This window comes from Vulpes vulpes, chromosome 5 (assembly GCF_048418805.1).
Source record: "Vulpes vulpes isolate BD-2025 chromosome 5, VulVul3, whole genome shotgun sequence".
NCBI classification, from domain to species: domain Eukaryota; kingdom Metazoa; phylum Chordata; class Mammalia; order Carnivora; family Canidae; genus Vulpes; species Vulpes vulpes.
In genome coordinates, this window is record NC_132784.1 from 88,142,574 (window position 1) to 88,166,745 (window position 24,172).

General features: G+C 39.6%; 1 protein-coding gene across 22 annotated transcripts in view; it reads right to left on the minus strand.

Annotated features, from left to right (window-relative positions):
* Positions 1-24,172, minus strand: part of LRRC4C (leucine rich repeat containing 4C) — a 1,155,475-nt gene that overhangs the window by 455,871 nt on the left and 675,432 nt on the right. For 18 of the 22 annotated variants that reach the window (XM_072759156.1, XM_025991544.2, XM_072759164.1 and 15 more), the window contains 2 exons: positions 23,806-23,950; positions 6,428-6,564 (listed from right to left, as the gene is read on the minus strand). The gene's annotated coding sequence lies outside the window, so the exon portion shown is untranslated. The remainder of the gene's footprint in view (positions 1-6,427; positions 6,565-23,805; positions 23,951-24,172) is intronic. The other 4 variants (XM_072759170.1, XM_072759172.1, XM_072759173.1 and 1 more) reach the window with 1 other exon arrangement.

Sequence of the window (24,172 nt, forward strand, 5' to 3'; positions counted from 1 at the left end):
CAGTGAAAGCCTAGTAGTAGGAGTTGAAACTCCTGCCCAGAAGTAATGAGAAGCTCCCATCCACTCAAGTGTAAACAAAGGCCAAATAAAGAACATGGAATTCTACTCCTGTTATTAACTCTACCTTTGCTTCCCCTGCTGGTGCAAAATCAGAGGTCAGCCAAAATGGAAGGTTTAAATAAGATATAGAGTCTCATACTAAAATGCTCAAAATGTCCAGATTCCAATTGCAAGTTACTCATTACACCAGTAACCAGGAAGATTTCAAGTCAAATGAAAAAGACATCTCACAGATGCCCACATGAAGAAGAGCAACTGCACATCCACAGGCAATCAAATTAAATCTGACTTAAGTTTCATCTCTTACTAAACAAAACTTAACTCAAAATGGATTCTGCACTTAAATATAATATGTAAGACTATAAAAGTGTTAGGGGGAAAAAAGAGAAAACAACTCAGAAGGCCTGGGGGTAAGCAAAGAATTCTTAGACTGGACGCTGACAGCATGATCCATGAAGGGGAAAACTGATAAATGGGACATCAGCAAAATTCAAGACTTTTTTTTTTGTGAACTCCTAGTAGAGGGTGAAAAGACAAGTTACAGAATGGGAGAGAGCATTTGCAAACTATTTATCTGGCAAGGACTAGTACTTAGAATATATAAAAAGTTCTCAAAACTCAACAGTTAAAAAACGGGGGCCCATGGGTGGCTCAGTCCGTTAAGTGTCTGCCTTCGGCTCAGGGCATGATCGGTCCTGGCATCAAGCCCCACACCTGGCTCCCTGCTCAGCGAGGAGTCTGCTTCTCCCTCTCCCTCTGCCCCCATCCCCCCAACTCATGCTCTCTCTTGCTGTCTCTCAAATAAATAGATAATCTTAAAAAAAAAAAAAAACTAAACAACCCAATTAGAAAATGGGCAAGAGACACAAACAAATATTTCCCAGAAGAGAATATGCATATAGTAAATAAGCACAGAAAATGATGATAAGCATCACTAGTTTTTAGGCAAATGAAAATAAAAACACAATTAGATGATCAGAGAAAAAGCTCTCTGACATTGGTCTTGGCAACATTTTTTTTTATATGTATGACACCAATAGCACAAGCAACAAAGGCGAAAATCAACAAGTGGGATGAGGAGGCTGCATTTTGTACTTGCACAGCCACCAAGGCCAAGGTTGGTTGCCACTTGGGATGCTGTGGGTGGAAACAGGGGGGGCTGTTCTCAGGCTGGCTGGAATCTGCAAACACGACAACCTGTGGGGCTGAATCTTGCAAAATCTGTAGGCAGTCTGAGTCTAGTTTCTTTAGTGGCCAAAGCAGGTCACTACGAGCCACTGTCATTCCCACCACATGGCCGATACGGGTGACCCTGCCCTTCTTACTTGTTCTCAGCTACCCCTTAACATTTGCCAGTCCCTGGATGGGGTCACGCCTCTGGGAGTCCTTCATGCAGTGTCCCAAAGGTTGGGGTAGCTCACTCCTCACTCTGTCCTCCCTTTCCTGGTTAGAGGATTTTTTTTCTAGCTTTCCTGTTGCAAATCAAAACCATAATGAGATAGCTCCGCACACCTGTTAGATGGACTATTATTAAAAACCAAACCAAAACAAAACAAAATCTAGCAACAAGTGTTGGCAAGGATGTGGAGAAGAGGGAAGGCTGGTGCACCATTGGTGAGAATGTAAATTGGTGCAGCCACTGTGGAGAACAGCATGGGGATGTCCCTCAAAATTAAGAACAGAACTGTCACAGGATCCAGTAATTTTCTGGATATATACGCAAAGAAAATGAAATTATCTTGAGCAGATACCTGCACTTCCATGTTCAGTGCAGCATCATTCACAATAACCAAGACACAATAACAACTTAAGTGTCAATCAATAGATGGATTTTTAAAAAATTATATATATATATGAATAGAAAATTATATATATATATGAACTATTATTCAGTCATAAAAAGTCCTGCCATTTGTGATGACATGGGTAGAACTTGAAGGCATTATGCTAAATAAAATAGGTCAGACAGAGAAAGATAAACACTGTAAGATGTCACTTATGTGGAATCGAAAATGTGGAACCCTGAAACACAGATCGATTGTTACCAAGGCCTGTGGGTGGAAGTTATAGGGAGGCAGTGCTCCAAAGGCATCACCCTTCTGAGAAGATGAACAAGCCTTGGAGAGCTAACCCACAGCCCGATGACGACAGTTAGCAATGATACTGTTTGTACAGTTGAATGTTGCTAAGAGAATGGCTCTCAACTATCCCCCCCTCCAACAGTACAACGGTAATTATCCGAGATGAAGCAAGCAAGCTGGTAACGAACTTTATTGTGGCAAATGGTCTACAACGTGAACCTTTATCAAGTCATCAGGTGGTTGGTACACCTTACACAGTGTTATATGCCAGCCATGTTATAATAAAGCCAGGAAAAACCTCTAACTATGCAACCATCATATAATCCAGCAGTGCACATCTAGGCAGTGAAATGAAATCCTAGGTTCATGCAAAAATCTTGTACATTAATTTTTATAGCGTCTTTATTTATAACAGTCCCAAACCGGACACAATGGAGACGTCCTTCAGCAGGTGAATGGTTAAACACACTGTTGCATATCCCTACCAGAAATACTACTTAGTCGGAAAAAAAAATAATGAATAAACTATTGCACCCATAGCTTAGATGGGTATCTTGAGCATTGTGTTTCACCATAAAAGCCAGTTCCATGGCTAAAATAACAAGACAGGAAACCACAAATGTTGGTGTGGACGTGGAGAAAGGGGAGCCCTCTTGCACCATTGGTGGGAATGCAAGCTGGTGCAGCCACTCTGGATGCAGTGTGCATGTCCTCAAGAAATTAAAAACAGAGCTACCCTATGACCTAGCAATTGCACTATGGGGATTTACCCCAAAGATAGTGAAACACCAGGACACCTGCACCCCAATGTTCACAGCAGCAATGTCCACAATAGCCACACTGTGGAAGGAGCCTCAGTGTCCATCAACAGATGATGGATAAAGAAGCTGTGGTCTGTGTATACAATGGAATATTCCTCAGCCATTAGAAACGACAAATACCCACCACTTGCTTCGATGTGGGTGGAACTGGAGGGTATTATGCTGAGTGAAATAAGTCAATCGGAAAATGACAAACATTATATGGTCTCATTCATTTGGGGAATATAAGAAATAGTGAAATGGATTATAAGGGAAAGGAGGGGAACTGAGTGGGGAAAACTAGAGAGGGAGACAAGCCATGAGAGATTCCTGACTCTGGGAAACAAACACAGGGTTGAAGAAGGGGAGGTGGGCAGGGGGGTTGGGGTAACTGGGTGATGGGCACTGAGGAGAGCACGTGATGGGATGAGCACTGGGGGCTACATGTTGGCAAACAGAATTTAAAATTTTTTTTTAAAAAAAGAAAAAAGTGGATTCCAAATGTCACATATGATTCCATTCATACAACATTCTTGTAGTGAGTAAGTGATAGAAACCGAAAGATCAATAGTTGCCAGCTACTGAAGGAAAAGGTCAGGGGGTGGGAATGAAGTGGGTGTGGCTACAAAAGGACAACAGGAGGGCCCCTGGTGGTGAGGGGAATGCTCTTTGCATGGTAACTGCATGACAAGCAAGACCCTGGCTGCCATTGAGTTCTGTGAGATAATTATCACTAGGGGGGCCAGGGGGAGTGGGTACACAGAATCCCCCCCATGTCATTGCTTAAAATCACACATTAATGTACAATTGTCACAATGTTACAATTGTCACCACAAAATACTTTAATTAAAACAATAAAATGAAATCAATCACCAATAATGTCACATGTACATATTTTATATCTGGACCAGGTGGCCGTCATAGAAATGTCCTTAGCTGACTTTAAGGAAAACTGTCGGTTTACTGCCCTGCTACCTCAGGGCCGATGCTTTCCGTTGTGCTCAGTAAGAAGTGACTACCTCTCGTTCAAGACCCTCCTCTGCTAGTTTGTTTTGAGAGGTGGGGCATGGGTCACCACAAAGCACATTCCCTTGGCCACTTGGCTCTGTCTGTGGATCCCCTTCTGGTTTCTCAGCCTGTAATCCTGGCTGAGCATGATCCCTCAGAAAATTCTGAGTCCCAGCTCCACATGGTCCCCAGTTGGAGCTCCTGAGGCACTGGCACCTGCCAGCTGCTCTAACTTCTAAGAGACATGGATCTTGGCAATGTGGAGTCCTCCCCACCCCTGAGCTTCTAAAGCTCCTCTACTTTTCAGGCAACACCCTCACCCGAGACTCTGAAATTCCAGTTCTGCAAACTTCCTCCTTCAGGATTCTGATTCTAACAGTCTTATCACCCCCAAACACTTGCGGGCTATCCCCGCACCCAGGACAGCCACTTCTCTAGTGGCTCCTTCTAGAATTCCCCAGGGTCCTCCTTTCACCTTTCTCATTATCATTCTCCAATCTCATCTGTTAAAATCACCATGGCACGGTTGCTGTTTCCTGAGTGCAGCCTAACAGGTGCAGACTATCAGAACAGTGTTCGAAGCCCAGTGAAGAGAAAGTAGCTGGACGGGCCATGAAAGGCTCTTCACGGGGCAAAACCATGAGCTGAACAAATACAGGAGTAAAAATCAGAAACGAGAAGTGGGGTGTGGGGTGGACAGGAGTTTGGGGAGAAGCAGAGTCGCAAAGAAGCAAGAGCTCTGTTGTTTTTGAGAACAGGACAAACCGATGAGGACAGTATTGCCTTTTTACCCCTTGTTTTCAAGTTTTACTTCATTTCTGTTGACATATGTTACCAGAATAATCTTTTTTTCCACCTACACGGGTCTTTCTTCTCTATAAACAAAAGATATTAACTAAATGAAAGCAGCATTCACTTTTCTGAATAGATAGGACTCCAATGAAAGACAAAGAAAAGGGACAATCATACATACTTAAAAAAAGAGAGAGAGAGAGAGTGCAAAAGAGCTTCACCAGGAACCTGAGTGGTTCAGTCAGTTAAGCATCTGACTTGGGCTCAGGGTGTGATCTCAGGGTCCTGGGATCAAACCGGCATCAGGCCTCACGCTCTGCAGGGAGTCTGCTTGTCCCTCTGCCCCTTCCCTGCTCATGTACTCTCTATTTCTATCTCAAACAAATCAGTAAAATTAAAAAAAAAAAAAAGCTTCAAATCTTTTCTTTATTGGTTCATATTCCTCTACCAGACTTTATCTGAACGTAGCCTTTTCGTCTTTTTTTTTTTTTTGCCTTTTCATCTTTTGCGAGCACTTCCCATACTACAAAACAGCTCCTTATTCTATGTTCTTATGTGACTCTCAAAGCAACGAGGTCTCCCTAGAGACAGATAGCATGTCCTCTAGTAGCTTAATCTTACACAATGTGATAGAGTCGATGCAAGAAACAAGAGTTGTCTTCCGGGAAGCTCTTGAGTTACGAATTTAGGTCAGAGAGCTGTTATACATGCAACCCAAGGAGACTAAATATTAATAGGAAAATGTGTGAGCAATTCCTCCTCTGACTGTGGTTTCAGGTTCTTGCAACATTTCTACTTTCCCCCCTTAGAACAGCATGACTGATTCAACCAAGTGTTTGCCAAGGAAAATGGCAAGTACAAATGTCTGGCTTGCCATAGATGGAGCTTCAAGTTTTGATCTTTTATCTGTTCCACAGAGTGAAACACCACAGATGAATGAACAGATTATTTCCATTGAACCGAGCTGGACGGCTCTTGCTTCTAGGTTCAGGTAGCCTTGACCCCTGATGGTACAAGATGCAGCTCAAGGAGATGCCCTGACATGCACCCCACACCTCACATACTGCCACTTGTAGGAGTCACTTGGACTTTCTTGCTTCCCCCACTGGTCCATTTAGATGAGTTCCACTTTCCCAATAGCCCAACAGCAACTACTTTCATGCTGTTACCACCTCAAGCTTTCCAGTCTCCCCAGGTTTGCAAAGCGTGATGAAAAAGCCAGCTACCTTTCCCCAACACTTTGTTCCACATTAATGACTTAACTTCTGCCCCCATTTCCAAAAAAGAGGGGGCATCCCCAGTCGTCTGCTTGTTTCACTCTGAACCCTGGGCAGGCCAATCTGCCACTCTTTCCAATCCCAGGCAGCGCCAAGAACATCTGCTTCAGGAACACTCAGTCTGACTCCCGCCCCTCCACAGAAATCACTGCTAGTAAAAGTTTTATGAAGTGGGTTCTTTTGTTTCCCCCCTGCTTCCTCCTTTGTAACTGACGGAAGCCCAAATGAGCAAGATGAAATGGGCAGATATTTAACCATATGTCGGCATCCGCATGTGTGTGTTTGGGAGGGAAGAGAAGCTGTCAGCTGTACCAAAGGAGTATTATAATCATCCGAAACGCAATTAGCAACCCCGCAGTCAATGAACGTGTGAAGGATTCTAGCAGAGTAAATTATACCTCTCACTTACCTGTAGCAAATCATCCATGGACCAGTCTCCTTGTTCGTGAAACTCGAATCCAGTCGTTTTATTTAGACTCCAGAGTAGTTTCAGGATGTTTCCATGCTGTTAATCTGCATGGGTTAGCTCTGTTCTTCCAGCAACTCCTGTAAAAATACACACACCCGCACTCACACACGGAATTAAAGAATATCCTTGGAATTTAAATACCAGATGACTACTGGTTGAGAGTTTAGATATGTTAGCACCCATAACACACACTAAAATCTTTTTGCCGCTCTTATTATCTGTAATAGAAAAGTCGGTTTAGTAGGAAGTGGTGGGTCTTAAAAACTATACTGCCTGTTAATGTGGCTTGGTATCTATAATTACACTTAACTTCAGAAGTGCAGCAGGTGAATGGCACAATCTTAATAAAAATTTATTGATTAGAGACTCAATTTAATAGATTTGACTAAAATTGGCCTGTTATTTGCAGGCCCTCAGGAGGTGGTGAGGAATTCAACATTTGGAGAAGTTACCTATGGGCCCAGGATTGTGCTAGTACTTTTTATACAAGCAATAACAATAATAAAACAAGCAAAATAGATAAAATAATGAGATAATTATTTTCTACAAACACGCAAGTTTTATCCTGTCTTGCACAGATTCAGCTAACTTCTCCACACACTCTGAAAGAAGCTAGTTTCACCTACATTTGCACATTAACTTCAGAATTCCTGACCTATAAGTGCATCTTTGTTTTGGATTTTTCTTTTAACTGGTTATAACACTCCTGGTGCCCTCCCTGACTCACCCAGTTTTATAAAATCTTTAATACCTGTTCATTTTATATCTGTATGAAGTCATGATTTGATTTGCCTTTTTTTTTTTTTTTTTTGACATCACCTTCTACCATTCTTCACTCCAACCCCATGGGGCGTATACATTGTTAGGTACATTTTACTCAGCTGCTGCAAGACTCAGCAGGGTCCCATGATTTCCCTGAGAGCCACAAACACAGACAGACAGACCTCCCCGACTGGTAGCCATTGTGCTAAAGGCTCAGGGTGCAAAGCTAAGCAAGGCTGTCTTTATCCTCAAGGTCAAGGAGACCAGGGTAGGTCTTAATTGAGTGTTGGCTATATGCAAGGTGCTTACATAGATATCCAGGAACTAAAAACACATGATAAATCCTCACTATCCAAAACTCACCACTTGCTTCAGGAAACACCAAACTCAAAGAGATTCCAACAGTGCTATACGCCTCACTATCTGAACTCATTCTATAAACTCTTAATAACTGAATTCAGAAATCAAGTAGGTTTGTATAGGAAAAGGCACTCAATTGTTATCTTTATATCCTCAAAGTCACCTTGTGAGGTAGGCATTCTTCCCATTTTTACAGATAAGAAAAATGAGGCTCAGGGAGAGTGATGTTAAAAAAAATCACATCACTTTAGAATAGAAAGAGATAGCAAGATCACACAGCCCAATGTCCTCTTTTTATAGATGGAAAAGCAGAGCTCAGGGAAATAGAGTGATTCTCTTAAATCTTTTATTCAGCTACGAGCAGGGCTTGTCTCCACATCCCCTGCTTCTAGCTTCTCTGCATCTTTCCATTTATTGGGGTCTAGCTATGTAAGAGAATGGGCCACCCATCTGTCAAAGCTGGCAGAAAAAGTGAGGGGTAAATTATTAAAACTTGCTGAAGGCTGTGAGGAGGCCCCAGGATCTCTCCAACCCATCTTACCTCGTTATTTATCTATCCAGCTAATCTGAAGTTTTCCGTCTGAATTTGTTTCCCTTTCTACTCTAATATTTGATTGTATATGTTTATGAGTCTACATAAGCAATGCTATGAGCTATTTTAAATATTCCAAAAAGGCAGTGACTGCCATCATCCGCAATAAGACAAAAGCCACCTGAATCGTCCGGTCTCTTTATTGCTAGATTTAAAGCAACTCAAGGAGGGAATCACTAAGAAAAAACAAAAAAAAAAGGACTACTACCAGTCTGAAATGACAGATGGCTATATTTTCTAGATTAATAAGAAGATGAGAAACACATCAAGTATCATCAAAGAACAAACTCTGTTCAGCAGGGAAAAAAGAATTCAAGTTACAGGTTCATGTAACAGTAAGAAAATATGAGAGGGGTCTTTGGTGGCCCAAATTCTGGGAATCATTTTTCTACGTTCAGCCATTGCCTGTGGATTCTAAAGACCTCTACAGAAAACCATGGTCCTGGATGGCTTGACACTTCAGTAAGCTTTTGCTCGCAAGTTCAAGCACGTTCCCCCCGTCAGCACCAACAGGAGGGCAGGAGTGATCTCTTTCCCCATTTGCACAGTGTCGCTGAAAATTTGGATGAATTTCAGAATCTCTGGCAGAGTCAATTACTTCTCATCTACTTACAGTTCCACAGACCAGAAACGTATAGGGCCGTGCCCTCAGGACTACTAGACCGTAGCACCAAGCAGATTCCATGCTTTTCTTCTTTTTCTGCCCACTTCATCCCAACTCTTCTTGCTTTCATCCCCTCCTCTATTCTCTTTGCTCATCTACCATTTTTGTCTCCTTCCTGTTCCTCCTTTTCCTCCTCCCCCTCCACACGAGTATTGCTAGGAGGAAATTATGGTCGTAGGTATCTAATGAACAGGCTTCTACTAGATCACCTCTCAATAAGCAGAACAGAGAGAAAGGACACCTGTTACTAGCAGCCCTCCGAATACTGTGTCACCCCAACAGCAACAGGTCACTTTTTTGGAGGGAAAAAAATGCAACACATTTGTCATTTTTCTGTCCTTTCAGCCACTCACAACATGCTTCTTCCATGGAGCTGATTTTGCTTCAAGACTTCACACCCTCCAGAGACTTTCCCTTAGGAAATTTACAACCTTCTGTTCCTTTCCAAGTCATCAAAATTCTAATGGAGTAGTGTACTATGTAAACCTATGCTAATTTCCATCATTATGCAGATGTCCACGAACATTGCAGGTTTCCACCTAAAAGTGTTATTTCCCTCTAGAGTCAAAGGTACTCGGATGAGCTGTTGATCCCATTGTTAAAATATAATCCCCCTATCACGAGGCCACCAAATTTATCAAACCGCTGCCAGGAAAACAAGATCCCCCTGGGGAGGTTCGTGAATTGAGCAACGTTGAATTGCTGCTTGTATTGAAAATGGAGGGATGGGAAAACATTCTAAAGAAACTTAACTTTTTAATTAATCATAATCTCCTACCTTTGTGAATTTTAAAAATTTCTGCTTTTGTTTTCATTTCAGAAGCTCTGTTTGGCTTCCACTGAGCTGCCAGGAAAACAGTACAAAAATATTTTTCATGTGTTGTCCCATATAATCCTCAAAATAATTTAAAAGAATGTGCCTGGAATGCATCATTTTTAAACATTTAGAAATTGATGTTTTAGTGACGTTACCTGATATGGCCAAGGCTACACTGCTAGTCTTCAGTGTTAAAACTCAGACCTTCTACTAGTTTCCATGTTCTTTTCCACTTATATCGGATTTTCACTGTAAACATGTTGGCCTACAATTGGTCCAAGCTGGCCTTCCCTTGTATAAATATATCTAAATGTTTAAAGTGCATATGGTCTATGCCGAGTGAGATCTTCAAAGAGAGTGATGTTCCATTGAGGAAAAATAAGAAGGCTCCCGTTCAGTCTTGTAACCAATTATATCTATGATGTTAATAAAATTGGATGGGGGGCAAAGACTATGGTTAAGATACATTCAATGATAAAGCCAGAGGTCTCACGTGCAATTAGGATGTGAGTTGACATTTCCATAAATGCACCCTATCCCTGTGGCCTTTCCATGCACCTAAATCAAAGAGCTAGTACTTCCAATTAATAAAAATATCTCCAGCTAACAAAAGAGAGGAAGTTGCGATAGGCACTAGACCAAGACAAACATCAACTTTCTTCTATGTGTTCTACATACAATAAGAAAGGCAAGGTTTTTGAAATCTAACAGTGGGTGAATGTGGCTTCAGAACCCTAATGCAGCATTCACAACATCTACCCTCAATCCTGCCCACCATTCCGGCTTGATATGAGAATTAAAATATCTACACTTAGGGGCACCTGGACGGCTCAGTCAGTTAGGTGGCTGACTTTTGACTTTGGCTCAGGTCATGATCAGGGTTGTGAGATCAAGCCCCACATCAGGCTCTGTGCTGGGCATGGAGTCTGCTTGAGATTTTCTTCTTCCTCTCCCTCTGTCCCTCCTCACTTGCTCACTCTTTCTCAGATAAATAAATCTTTAAAAATAAAATAAAATAATTAGGACTCTTATCTCCACATTCAGTACCAGATCTGTCTTAGGAATCTATTCCAACAAGAGGTCAAATTATTTGGCTCCAATTGTGCACCTTGTGACATGATACTGTTAATTGTGCAGAGGGCAACACAAGAGCAAGAGTTAAGGGAAGTATAGATGCAGTGATTCCCTCTAGATGCAGTCCTAGAGACCAGCAGACACTGATATGCCCTCGAGGGTCGAGCCCTGGTGTCAGTAAGTGTTCTCATCTCTTGCCCATGTGACCAGCCCCTTTTCAAACCCAACAGTTTCTCTATATGTACACATTTACTGTGACTATTTCCAAGAGTATATATTTTCACCATTTGAGTGTGAACACATAATTTATAATACAAGCTGAAACAGAAACACTAATGCTTAATACAGAATCTTTGCAAATTATATCCCAACAAATAATACGTTTAATACAGAATCATGAGACCCAAATTGCTAACCATAGGGAAGAGGGAATGCATCATCTTCTAATACTATTTTACTGAATATAAATGAATAAAGGGCTCTTTTATTACATTTGGGTCATCAGCATTCCAAATCTCAATGGGGCTTTTGACATAAACATACAATCAAGAGCTGAGTTATTATTTTTATAATGATAATATCCTATCTGGTGCCTTCAATCAGAAGCATGATAAATAATCACAATTCATATAACTCAATAACGTGTTAATACATCGATCTCAAAAAAAAAGATCTGATGCCAGTGTATATCTTTAATTCATTCCCACAGTCTATCCAATAATAAACTTTGAAACAAAATCTAAATTTAAACATGATTATGGTACTCTAGTCGATGTTCAAGTCCAACCTGCCTAGAAACACTTCAAAATAAGATGTGCAGTGCATCTGATTAAGTCACATCCAACTGTTTCAGCTAAGGTGTTTTTTTTGTTTTTTTTGTTTTGTTTTGTTTTGTTTTGTTTGTTTTGTTTTTGTTTTGTTTTTTTAGCTAAGTTTTAAAGATAAGTATGACTTTTAGGAAAATTGTGGGTATTTTTTCATTCATTCATTCTCAGGAAGGCAAAATTACATTATAAGCCCTGCACTCATAATGCCATACGACCTCAGTTTCAAACCCAGGTTGTCAATCACTGGCTTTATTGCCTTCAGATTACTCTCTGACTTGTCTCCTCATCTATATCAGGGTATAATTATGATATTTAACTAAAAGCCTTGTTTTAATATTAAATGAGATAACGTACAGAAAGCAAAAAGACAGTATTTTTGACATATGATAAATGCTAAATTAATTTTTTTCAGTTATCCATGACATTTTTGAAATGCCTACTAAATGTTACCTACTTTGTTAGGCAACATCCAGGCGACATATTTGTCAACTATGCCCCCACCTTGTCACATACAATTCAACCCCAAATCCCAAACATAAAGAAATTAGAGCATTCTCACAGAGCAGTAAAGGAAGGAATGCACATTCTGGAGTCATGTATTTATTGAAGCTTTCATTTAAATTCCAGTTGGTTAACATAGTCTCATATTAGTTTCAGGTGTACAATATAGTGATTTGGCACTTCTGTACATTCCCTGCGGCTCCTGACAACGAGTGCACTCCTTAATCTCCAGCCCCTATTTCACCCATCCCCCTACCATCTCATCTCTGGTAACTATCAATTTGTTCTCTATAGTAGAGGCTGTTTCTTCATTTGCTTCTCTTCCTTTCTCTTTTACCCTTTGTTCATCTGTTTTAATTCTTAAATTCCACATGAGTGAAATCATATGGTATTTCTCTTTCTCTGACTTATTTCACTTAGCATAATACTCTGTAGCTCCATCTGTATCATTGCAAATGACAAGATTTCATTCTTGTTTATGGCTGAGTGATATTCCATTGCCACATCTTTATCCAGTTGATTGACACTTGTGCTGTTTACCTGATTTGCCTCTGCCTCTTCCCCTCCTCCCCCAACTCGTTTGCCCACTCTCTCTCAAGTGAACAAATAAAATCTTTAAAAAATACTTCAGGTAAGAATAAAGCTAGCAAATTTTTAATAAAACCATTTCATCATTCATTCATCATCTTCAAAATGGCCTAAATGGTTATGTTGAAACTTGGAATTCTCAGATGGCTCGGCATTTTGTACTGGACTGAACTGGCATAGGAAGAGGCGGCCCTTGGTGCCCCGCCCTCTCCCTTAGCCCTAAATATATTCCTACCCCCTGTTAAGTCCAGCTTTATAGGAAGGACCTCACCCACATGCATGTCAACATTCCAGCCAGCCTGTCCAAGCTCCAACCACATATCTTATACAGAGCCACCTTGAGTTTCTAGGTACACACTGCAGTAATGATACCTGTTCTTAGGACACACTAAAGGAAGAGCCCCATGGAGACCCAAAAAAAAGTCTTTGAGTAGGAATTCCAGATCCCAACTAACATTAAGGCCTGATCTAAAGGTTGCTTGGGGACTATAAGTGGTACCCTCCCCTTAACTACATGAAGTCCATGGCTATAAAAGAGAACTGACTGAAGAAATGCCATGTGGATGTTTTTAAAGAGTGGAGCCCAGGGAAGGGACCTCTCATGCTTGAGTCTAAAAGCAGAATCAGGACTTGGGAGCCAGACCATTGGGGTTCTGACTCTGCTTCTGTTATTTAGCAATTAAGTACTCTCAGGCAAGTTATTTAGCCTCTATGCCTCGGTTTCCTTGTGAAATATGAATAACATTTACTTCATAGTACTTGTCTGAGGATTAAGTAAGGAGTTAAGGCCCACAAAGCAGTTTGAGAGTAGCTAGCAGAAAGGAGGTTTTGAATAATACTAGCAATTAGCTATCATTGTTACAATTATTGGTAAAATGAGTAATAGTAATATTGTTAGTAGTGGTAATAATAATAAGTTGCTAGTACTGAAATAATATAGTAAATCCTAGCAATAAGTTGTAATCAGGTTTTTATTTTGTCTTGTTTTATTTGGAATAAGGGTCACTTAGATAACATTTATTTAGCTAGAATATGTCTTTACCTGGGTAAGTAATTAAGATTTGAATTTCTGAATGTGGCCATATGACTGAACTAACCTATGTTTATCTCCCATTACAAAACAGAAATGTTGAATGTGAATCTAAGAAAGAGAACAACAGATACACATCTCTGAAGGAAAAAGAAAAAAAAAAGTGGAAGAAATACTGCAAGATGTGAGAAATGAAAAAGGAAATTTAGCTGGCACTATGAGCTCAATAAAATCATACATGCCTGAATAGAGGCAGGTGAAAGGCTCTAGCAGCAGAGGAAACCTCTACAAAGTGTGAGCCACACAACTGTAAGGTATGCTGTTTCTAAACCTGAATGAACTTGATAATAGTAACACAGTCCCCAAATACATAAAGCTAAAGAAGGTAGAACTAAAAAGAGAAATAGACAATTCCATAATCATGGTGGAAGACTTTAATACACCTCATTTAGTCACTTGCAGAAAAACATCAAGATGATTGTAAAAAATAAGAAAAACAAAGACAGTGACTATAAAGGAAACAAAGATTCTCAGCAAAACTGAAACTAGTTTCAGTTCTCTTGATGATATTGTCTGAACAAAACATCAAGTTTAGAGAAGAGGTGAACCTAATAAATAAACTTAACCTTGGGACACCTGGGTGGCTCAGTGGTTGAAAATCTGCCTTCAACTCAGGGCATGATCCCAGGGTCCTGGGATCGAGTCCCACATCAGGCTCCTTGCAGGAAGCCTGCTTCTCCCTCTGCTTATGTCTCTGCCTTTCCCTGTGTCTCTCATGAAAAAATAAAATATTAAAAAAAATAAACTTAACCAATGACATGTATAAAATACTTTACTCAACTAAGTGATTCATGTAAGAGTAAGAGAAAAAAAATTTAGATTTTATTTATCTATTGACACGGGGGCGGGGGGAGGCAGGGAAACAGGCTCTCCAGTGAGCAGGGTGCCTGACATGGGGCTTGATCTCAGGACCCCAGGATCATGACCTGAGCCAAAGGCAGCTGCTTAATCTACTGAGCTACCCAGAGTCCCCCAAACAAGAGAAACTATACTTGATATTATGAAATGTTTGGACTTGAATGACAGTGAATACTGGATCCTTTTAATATATAAGAGGTGCACTGACAGGACTAGCTTTCATAACAATTTAAGCTTTAAATGTATATATTATAAAAGAAGAAATATAGCATATTAGTGGGCTTTGTATTTAACTAAAGAAACTCAATTTTTAAAATGGAGAACGTGAACACAAATTGGAAAGAAAAGTTTGGGATCGATACAAAATTAACCAAAACAGCAACACTGGCAGAAGGATCACAAAAATTTTCAGCAAAAGTAAAGCTGGTTCCAGGAAAAAAAATAAATAACCGAAAGGAATCATTTGAAATAATTGAGAGAAACAATATTAAAATCATAGCTAAAAACAGGCTATCAACAGAAATAAAATTGATATTTAAAAATTGTAGTAGAGTACCATGGATAATTTTAGACAAAAAGAATATGACAAAATATTAGAAAACTTTAATAACAGAAAGGAAGCTTTGAATAATAATAGCAATTAGCCACACAACGGTAAGGTATGCTGTTTCTAAACCTGAATGCACTTGATAACAGTAACATAGTCCCCAAATATATAAAAGAATTGCTAAAAAAGAATTTTTAAGAGCAATATTAAATGCCAAGACTGACTAAAAGAATGGATAGGAAACTAAAGTCCATTAAATAAATTGGATGTATTTAATAAATTTATTTAATAAAAAAAGTAATATATTCTTCACCCCCTTATACTCTACTTACCTTATTGCCCCCTTAGAACAATGTCCCCAATCCACACAAAAATCAAGCTTAATGATTTTATAGAGAAATTATTCTAAATCTTCATGGAACAAGGAATAAATAACGACAAAGAACTCTATTCGGTAAGAAAAAGCTACTATTTTGGAAGTTTGGTGAGATTGATGATTTGACTTCTGGTAGAGTGCTTTCATTTTGACCCAACAACGGTTCTACAAATGAGCCATGTAAAATATATTCAGCAGATCTAGGGTCTAAGTAAATTAATGTAGATTCCTGAAAACTCCCCTCTTTTACTTGTGGGAAAAAATTGGTGGTTTCAGTACTTCTATAAAAGGAAAGGAGCCACAGGTTAGGAGAAACCCAGAGCTCCATCTTCTTTAATGTTATGAGAAGAGTGGGAGGCACATCTAAAGAAATACCTGCTGCCTATATGTAGATAATCTCACATTCTATTTCCTATTATGTTATAAAATTTATGTACCATTTCAGCGCAATGAATCTTACCAAAGCTTACTGTGATTATTTCAGATAATCTCCATATCCCTGATCATGTCTCCAAATCCAGACAAGGAAATGAGCCATGCACAGAAAGACAAATAATACATGATCTTACTTGATTTGGCATCTAAAATGGTCAAACTCATAGAAACACAGTAGAATGCTAGTTGCCAGGGAAAATGAGAAGATCTTGGTCAAAGAGTTTAAAGTTTCAGTTATGCAAGATAAGTGAATTCTGGAGGTCTGATGCACATCATGATGATATACTTAAGAATTCTGTAGTGTATACTTGAAATTCTCTAAGAGGGTAGATCTAAAGTGTTCTCAAAATTAAAAAAGAAAGAAATGAAGAAAAAAAGTAACTATGTGAGGTGATGGATATGTTAATTAGCTCCCTTGTGGTGATCCCTTCACAATGTATATACACATTAACATATCAAGCTGTAGATCTTAAAATATATATAATTTTTATTTGTCAATTATACTACAGAATGTGAAGAACTGAAAAGAAAACAAAGGGAAATAGGAACTGAAATAGGAACATTTATACCACTGGTGAGAGTGTAAATTTTCTCAAACTCTCTAAAGAGCAAGATAGTGATATGAAGAACTTGAAGATGCTTAATTTTTTTGTAACATTTCTGGTATTAAGCATATAACCTGGGGCATCATTTTTCAAAGTGCTAATTAAAGCCCATTAAAATATTCCCCATTCAATTTGGTGGGTCTTTATCCATTTTAGTTTATTACAATAGAATAAAAAAAAAAGCCAGAATAAATTGTATTCATTCACATTCCCAGTATGTGTGTGTGCATATGAATGTCAATATAGAAAAGGTAAAGGTAAGTATCCTTCCATATATGGATATGTGTGCATGTGTGCAGATCGCAAGTCCTAAGAAAAAAGTGTATTTCCTTCTGTGAATTATAGTCCAAAAAATGTAAACACAACTTTGCTGGAGAAACACCCCCACAGAAGCACAGTGAGACATTTACAAGCATGTTCAAGGAAACGTTTTTTATAGCCATGAGTAATGGTAAACAATTAGATGTCTTTCAATTAAAAATGGATAAATAGGGGCACCTGGGGTGACTCAGTGGTTGAGCATCTTTGGCTCAGGGCATGATCCCAGGGTCCTGGGATCAAGTCTCACATCAGGCTCCCTGTATAGAGCCTGCTTCTCCCCCTGCCTCTTTCTCTCTATGTCTCTCATGAATAAATAAATCAAATCATTTAAATAAATAATTAAATAAATAAATAAATAATAAATAAATAATTTATAGTATTCTTATATAACAAAGCACTACTATTCACTAGTCAAAATAAATGAACTAGCCCTTCATGAATAACTTTGTCAAATTTCACAATATTGAGTATAAAGAGCAAGTTGAAACAGTACATCCATAAAATTTATGCAAATGAAAAACATTTGCATCTATATCCTTTGTAGATATATGGAGTGAAGGTATAAATATATACATGGTAAGGATGCACACATGCTGCAGGATACTAGTCACCTCCAGTCTGGTTATCTTTATGCAGCGAGGAGAGCAGATCATGATTGGGGTAATGAGGAATCAGCTCTAAGTATAAAATTATATTTCTTTCCAAAAGAGGGACATGAAACAAATCTGATGATATTGCACTGGCATACCTGAGTGTTTGAAATCTCAAAAGTAATTTCTTAATCAAATCAGGTGAACTGGCTTAAGGAAGTGTTCTGTGGCAAAAGGAGTATTACAACTAATTATAATCATAGCAGTTGTATTATAATGCACTAATAATGCAAAAGAAAAACTGGTATCTCCCCAAACACATTCAACATATGCCCACGGTCGTTACTCGTGTATCAAGATGGAATAACTTTAAATTAAACAGGAAAAAAAAAAAAAGATCCTGGAAAGAGCTTCCTAACCACGAAATTCAGACGTTTGAGATTTAGAAACAGATGGTAATCAACTAAATTTCAGACTCATACACATTCTCGTAGCTAGGGGTCAGTTAAAATGACCAACTTTCTCTTGAGGTACTTCACATGTTTGGGTGATACTAACTCCAAAAATATTTAAGTAGCTATAAAAATGCTAAAGAAGAGAAAACACCTTCAACTCACGTTGTCAGCTGTGGTTTTGGCCAAATACTTCACTTTCCTTTAGGCCAAAACATTTGCCACATGAATGATTCTAGTTACAACTGCAGACTATACAAAAGGGGGTTGCAATCACTATGAAAATCAGGCTTTAGCAGAAATGACTATGTTCCAAACAGCCACCGTATGTTAGGGCCAAAGGCTCTTTTTAAATTAACTATTTTTACACAAATATTTTACCTACATGATCCGAAGAAAATGAACAAACTTATAAATTGGTTTTCACATTTTATGATGAGATCAAGAACGTGGAAATACACGCTCCCTATAGCAGCATTTAACCCTAGATACTGTATGTAAGAAATGTGAAATGCAATTAATTATCTATTGGAAGATTCCCCAGACTAATAAGAAAACTACCATTCTGCAATTTGTTGTATACACTCAAGTGACCAGTTGAACTCCTTAGAATTCCTCATGGTGGACAAACTGTGAAGTGGACCCCAGGGAGTCAAGTCTTGACGTAACCCACTTCCCTTGAGTGTGTGGGCAGGATCGGAGACTTGCTTCTAGCCAACTGAATGTGACCAAGGTAACGGGACAGTCGCTCTGTGCTTACATCTGCCTGTATCTTAGGCTGTGGCAAGAGATTTTCTTGCTGGCTTGGACGTGTAGCTTTCACACTGTAAGTTGGTCCCTAAGGGAGCTTATGAGTAGACCTGCAGGAGGAGGGGATCCCTGGGTGGCACAGTGGTTTGGCACCTGCCTTTGGCCCAGGGCGCGATCCTGGAGACCCAGGATCGAATCCCACGTCAGGCTCCCGGTGCATGGAGCCTGCTTCTCCCTCTGCCTGTGTCTCTGCCTCTCTCTCTCTTTCTCTGTGTGACTATCATAAATAAATTAAAAAAAAAAAAAAAAAAAAAAAAAAAAGACCTGCAGGAGGAAGGTGAGAAACTGTGGTGGCAGATAGGAGCAGAGGACCCTCAACTGAGAGCTAGGAACAAATGGGGACCTCAGTCCTATGATGCCAAACCTGTAAGAGCTTGGATGAGGATTCTGAGCTCTAGAAAGGAGCACACCCCTGCCCACGTGTTGACTGCGACCTTATTAGACAATGAGCAAAAGAACGGGGTCAGCTGTGCCTGGCCTTCTGATCCACGAGGCTCTGAGGTCCGAAACTACATTGCGTCAGGCACCTAAGTTTGGGTAATCTATTACGTAGCAATGGACGATTAAAATGATTCCCCAACTGTAAAAATGTTGGGTTGTCAGAAATTCTCAGTTTTGAGTGTGCATCAGAATTGCCTAAAACCTTTTTTTCCTCCCTTTTACACAAATACACAGGTCCGTACCTCAAAGCAAGTGGTTGATCAGAATTTTGAGAGAGGAGGCTGAGCTATACTCATTGTGTAAAGATTCCCAGGTGATCCTGATGACACGGATCTGATCCTTAAGATCCTTTCTGGTTATAAATATGTTTACAAATGACATTTGGCATCCAAAGGTTACTAAGTCTACTTCTTCTCATTTTCTCGTACAGTAAATCACACAAGGTATTTGCTGTAGCTCCAGAGACCAATTTTTAAAACATGGAAACGGCTGTGCTTGATAAATAGATCTCTCTTTGGCCATCTTCCAGGCCGATATGTCATCAACCAGTGTGTGGTTATTTATTTCCCTTCTTAAAAGAGAGAGAGAGAGATTGAGATAAACACGCAGATACACATGCACCATTTTAAATGACCCATGCACACAAAGTGACTACAGATGAAACCTGTTTGGGGAGGGAGTGGGAACAGGCACCTCTTATTACCCTCTTTCCTCTTCCTGTCTCTAAAACCAGAACTTCCCCTTCCATCCCAGCTCCCGCTGGGCAAAAATCTTATATTTTCTACTGACTCTTTTTTGTACCAATCCCTGAGCAAAGCTCTGATGCTCCCTGTCATCAGTCTATAATGAAAGAAGAGAACACAGGTAAGGAGAGGAAAAGCTAAACCTTGGAGAACTCTAAGCTATAAAGTTCAATCTTATGTTTTAAAAGTAATGACCCCATGGAATAGAGACCAGAGTTTTTCCTCCTTCTATTCACTTCTAATTTATATTTGTCCTAAGCCAACGTACTGTGAAGAAAAGCTAGAGAAGTTGAGGGGCTAGATGAATTGATTTTTGGTTTTTGTCTTCAAAAAAGAGGAGTAACAGGAATAGACAAAGTATCACATGGTGGCATGTAAGGGCACGTGCCTCAAGTTTTGATCCTCAATCAAGGCTTTATGGTTGTTGTGTTTCTAAGAGCAAATATAAATCCTGAATAAGTGGTTCATTCTGGGCTGCCCTCTTTTCAAATGGGGTCAAACTACTTTCTTGGCAGATTTCCTTTAAGGTGATTTATCATACTGCTGAGAAAGTGAGTGAATGAATGAATGAATGAATGAATGAATGAATAGATCCTCTCTCTTCCTCTTCTAATCATCCCCATGCAGAATTTGTAAATTCCATTAATCACACAGAGGGCTTGATTGAGTTTTTAGGACTTAAGAAGGCAGCCTGATGGAGGTGTGAGCAGTTTTCCATTTATTAATGCAACAATAATCCAAAAAAAAGTTGAAAAGGGGGAAGAAACTATTTTGCAATCTCATCTTCAAAGTCAAAACATTGTGAGACTTTTTTTTTTTCTTTCCTGCTTTTAGATTTCAGGTTAGTGGGTCTGAGTTTGGGAATCCTCAGACAGCTCATGTTTCAAACAGAAGGCTTGGTGGCCTTGCGGTTTGTTCTCTCCTCTCTTTCCAGCACTATCCATCAACACCTGCCTACCCCAAGTCCTATTGCCCCGTCCTGTTGAAGCTTCCCTTGGAACAAAGATCGACCTTTTTTACACACTTGTGTGCTTCCCAACAACAATGCACTTTATTGTTTTCAACTCATCCTTGACTCTTCAAAACTCAACCACTTCAGATGTGGCCTCATGTTTCAAATCCTGATGGCGCTGTGCCACTTGGCACTTTGACAAGGAGGGCTCACCTTTCCCTGTGCTTTTTTTTTATATTTTTTTTTTATTTTATAAATATGTATGTTTAATCTGAATCACTACTAACTGAACTTACTTTTCTAATGATGATATACAATCCAACATCTCTCCCCAGGATATGGTCTCTTACAGTTGAACTAATTATGGGAACAGTGGATATGATATCTCTTCTTTTATAATAAACCCAACCAACCGTGCCATATTCTCATTGCCACTAGAACATTTAATTCCCTTGATGATAGCTTTAACTGTTGCTAAGAACAATATATTTTTTCCAGAGCTCTTCATTTTCATCACCAAAAACGTGATGTGTTTATTTCCTTCTCCAAGAGCAACTATCTCCTCAAAGGGAAGAAAAAGAAGTTACTTCAAAACCCCACAAAAAGTTCTGAGCATTCTAAGGAGTGGGTGGCGTCCACCTAGCCAGGCTCTCAGGGTCTCTTCACAGGCCATGGCTGGGCAATGCTCCAGGGACACTTTTGTTTTTTTTTTTTTTTTTTGCAACTTCTAAGGTTTTATTATCATGAGTTTTAAAAACAAGCATGCATACCCGTGTGGAGGTGAGGGGGAGAAAAGAGAGGAGGGGGAGGAAGAGGAGAGGAAGGGAGAGGAGGGCAGGGACAGGGAGGGATTTCTGCTTTCCTGGCAGCAAAGCTCCAGGTTCATCTCGGCATGGATAGTCCCCCGGAGGCACATGGTCCTTAAGAATTGTGTACCAAGTCTTTAGGATGATCTTGTTCAAACAGGTGCCAGGATGGGTGGTGATTAGCTTAAGGCCCCTGATGGTGTCACCAGTGTTGTACTTAACACGGACCTTCTTCCCTAAACGGTAGTTGCAACCAACTCCCATCATCCTGTCTGGAGCTCCAAACACCTGGCACGTGTCCCTGCACAAACTCCTCACTCCAGGGCCAAGCCCGGGTCAGGTGGACTCTAAGAGCTGGAAACGGACTTTTAATCCAATTCCCCTATCTTGTCCATCCCCGTAGCCCCTCCTCCTGTGGCAACCATCACTTTATTCTCTGTATCTATGAGTCTGTTTTATTTTGTGTTTGTTTCGTTTTTAAATTCCATATGTAAATGGACTTCCACAGTATCTGTCTTTCTCTGACTTCTTTCACTTAGCATAACAACCTCTAGGTCCATCCATGCTGTTGCAAATGGCAAGATTTCATTATTTTTCTTATGACTAATACTCTTATACCACATATTCTCTATCTACCCATCTATCCATGGATAGGGAGATTGCTTCCATTTCTTGGCTATTGTAAATGGTGCTGTGATGAACATAGGAATACACAGGGCTTTTCAAATTAGTGTCCTAATTTTTTTTTTTGATAAATTCTTAGAAATACAATATGGTCCAGCAAGTCCACTTCTGTTTGTTTTTTAAAAAGATTTATTTATTTATTTATTTATTTATTTATTTATTATTTATTTATTTGTTTGTTTATGAGGGAGGAACAGAGACAGAGAGACAGAGATAGATAGATAGATAGATAGATAGATAGATAGATAGATAGATAATAAGCAAGCAGGGGAGAGGAGGAGAACCCTCAGACTCCTCCCTGAGCATGAAGCCCAATGTGGGACTTGATCCCCGGACCCTGCAATCATGACCTGAGTTGAAATCAGGAGTCAGCCACTTAACTGACTGAACCACCCTGGTGCCCCTGGTAGTTCTATTTCAATTTTTTGAGAAACCTCCGTAGTGTTTTCCATAACGGCTGCACCAATTTACATTCCCTCCAAAGGTGCACCAGGGTTCCCTTTCCTCCATATCCCGGCCAATATTTTCCATTTCTTGTCTTTGTCATAGTAGCCATTCTTACAGATGGAAAGTGATACCTCATTGTGGTTTTTATTTGCATTTCCCTGATAATTAGTGATGCCAAGCAACTCTTCAGGTACCTTTTGACCTCTGTACATTTTCTTTTTTTGGGGGGGGTGTCTACTTAGATTCTGTGACCACTTTTTAAATCAAATTGTTTCTTTTTTTTTTTTTTTTGATATTGCATTGTACCCAAACATACTCCTAAAAAGAAAACAAACAAACATAAGTAGCAAGAGATGAAGACCTGACTATGTATATTATTTAATGGAATTGTGCATGATATGTTGTCCTGCTAAAGGCCTATTTTGGAGTCAAGTCATCCAAGTGATTTATAATCGTAGAGCCTATACCCTTCTTACATAATCAACATCAGGCAAAATTTTGGGATCAAATTCAAAATATATAGGTGCTGGTAACAACTCTCATAAGTAATCACCCAATACATTTTGCCTTTTGCCTTTGTTTACCAATAATGTTTATATCCCGATTAAGTAAGGTGTGCTGACTGGCCACCAAATGTACCACAGATGAGATTTTAATAGCAATAAAGAAAACTGATGTCTTATCCTACAGGTTAAATTACCACAACACACATATGATTTCACTGACTTATCAACTACCCGGGAGAAGGTAATCTTCCTCTCTCCCTCCCCCCAAATCAGTTTTTACTGAATTTCAGAGTTGTGAAGTACCTTACCCAACATCAGAGTTAAAAAGTGGTGGAGTGGATCTTCTACCTAGATTCTGGTCCTGTGTCCTGTACAGCAGTTTCCAAACTTACTTCTAAGGTAAGCAACCCTCTTACAAAGGACAATTTAAGCACAAGTTCAACATATAATGGAGATAAATATGCACCTACCACTATCAGTTATGAAAGATGCCAGACACCATGCCAGTCCCTTCAACTCTTTCCTCCGCTGAAGTGATTGAAGGAGCTCTGAAGGAAACACTTTAGCTCCTCACTGCACAGTTTGAAATCCACTGATGCATATCATAGATAGAGGCTGAAAGATTGCAAGGAAAGGAATTAATGATAATGACCAAGACAGCAATGCTGGTTACGGACTCATTGCATTAATTGTATGTTCATCAACTAGAGCTTTCTTAAGTGTAAGCGGATAGGTTCTTCCCTCTTTGCTTCACCAGGTACTGTAACTCTGTCATCACCCAGGCCTCTGTAAGCTTTGCCCCAGCACATCCCCAAATGTCACATAAACCAGAATGCA